This window comes from Heptranchias perlo, unplaced genomic scaffold, assembly GCF_035084215.1.
Source record: "Heptranchias perlo isolate sHepPer1 unplaced genomic scaffold, sHepPer1.hap1 HAP1_SCAFFOLD_483, whole genome shotgun sequence".
NCBI lineage: Eukaryota > Metazoa > Chordata > Chondrichthyes > Hexanchiformes > Hexanchidae > Heptranchias > Heptranchias perlo.
The window spans coordinates 56,126-58,033 of record NW_027139498.1 but is presented as its reverse complement, the minus strand read 5'-3'; the positions used below and the strand labels follow the sequence as shown (position 1 = coordinate 58,033).

Genomic DNA, 1,908 nt, shown 5'->3' with positions numbered 1-1,908 from the left:
CTGCCTCCAGCAGTTGTTCTCTCGGTCACACTTCCGGCATCACCTCTCGGTCTCACACTTCAGAGTCACGCCTGAATATAACCACATTTCTGTTTCACACTTTAACCTGGAGATCAACAAATCACAAGTCAAGACGGGGAGAGCAAACAAATCAAATATTTAAGAACGTTAACAGATAGAAAATTCACTATAAATGAATGAGGAAAAAATGAAGCAAACGGATCTAGATGAACAATTAGCAAAAGGTAACAATTAAAGAAAGGAGAAGGGGAACCGATCAAATCGTTTTTGAAAAATCCTTTTGGTTTTCATCTTAGTTTCTCCGTTAAGTTAGGGACGTTCATCGAGAAATATTTTTCATAACATCATAAAGACAATTAGAATACAACTTTCACAAAGTAGGCATTAATCTTAATTATACGATAGCGTGTTATGTGTTTGTAAAATCTGCAATTGTTTTACCATTCTTCAAGTTTAGAGGGATGCTCTGAATATATGTTCCACATTGAAACGTAAGTGGATTAATAAAATAAAATGTGGAAATTTGTTTATGAACATGAAGAGCTGCTTTTCCATCTTACAGATCGCGATATATTTATTTACACAACTGTCATTTGTGAAATGATGGAATGTTTTTATTTCTATATCTGTACGGGGAAGGAAATCCCCACTGGATCATTTCCAGGAACCAGTCAAGTACTTAAATTAGTTTGTCAAACCCAAAACACCCGTTGGGAATTGCTGATTGAAAATTTGAATGGAAATCGAGACCATCACAAGGTATTGGAACAAATATACCCGCTGAGGTTTCGGGGTTGTTACTGATTTATTTCTATCACTGAGTAACCTATTTTAAACAGGGTGAAACTACAAATCTAATGATAAGGGTCTGGGTTGGAGAAGGAACAGATGAAAGTATCAAATTTAATTACACTGATTCCACAAACACTGCACACCACATCCCTTAAACATTGTGAACTGTTTCTACATAAAACTGGAGAGGGTGTAAATAGAAAGTAACAGAACAAAAAGCTCATTAATGTATCAAAATTATTTTTGATATTGTTGCACAAACACTGAACATCCCATCGCTAAAACACTGTCCCGATCTAAAATCAGTCGGCAGGACCCTGAGCCACAGTGAAAATGTTGTGATTTCAACCTGGTTCAAAACACGCAGTCTTCTGATGTGGAGTCAGACGCGACTGTTCTTGCACCAGGCCCACAACAAGCGGCTGGAGCCGGATCCATTGGAGGGCGATCGGTGCAGACTGCCGCCCCGGCTCTCGGAATGTGACAGGCAGAAGCAGGAGCAGCCTGACCGCCTCAACCACAGCACAGGATCCCCGCTCTCCCTCACATTGTATAACTGACTCTGTGGCGCAATGGATAGCGTGTTGGACTTCTACTTAATGATTGGTGGAGACATTCAAAGGTTGTGGGTTCGAGTCCCACCAGAGTTGGGTTTTAGTTCACGGATCGGGAGCTGGGAAGTGAAATTTTGCAACAAAACCGCAACAGGGTCATTAATGTCCGTCAAGGATGTGAAACTGCCCCCGACACTTCATCTGACACAAGTGGCTCCAGTCACACCCGGATTTATGATTCTAAATCCACTCTGAGCTGGATTGGCGAAACACTCCCAAGGAGGAGACTCATCATCTGCTCAGACCGAAAGTCAATCTGCTGGACTTCCGGCTCTGTCAGACTGAATGTTCCTTCAGACAGGTTTCTAACTGGACACATGCATCCTGCTGCCGTGTGAGCATTGGTGCTGGAGGGGTAGAATTCTTGCTTGCAGTAATTCTATTCCTGTAAAACTAGCTCCTGAAGTGCAGGTTGGAAAGTATCCTGGCTGAGCGGTCGAAGGCGCTGGTTTAAAGCTCCAGTTAAATCCCACGATTTGTC

General features: G+C 42.1%; 1 non-coding gene across 1 annotated transcript; it reads left to right on the top strand.

Moving 5' to 3' along the window:
* The first annotated feature begins 1,371 nt into the window (after positions 1-1,371).
* Positions 1,372-1,463, top strand: trnar-ucu (transfer RNA arginine (anticodon UCU)). The gene is given in 2 exon segments: positions 1,372-1,408; positions 1,428-1,463. It is a non-coding gene; the product is annotated as a tRNA-Arg (tRNA).
* Positions 1,464-1,908: the final 445 nt, after the last annotated feature.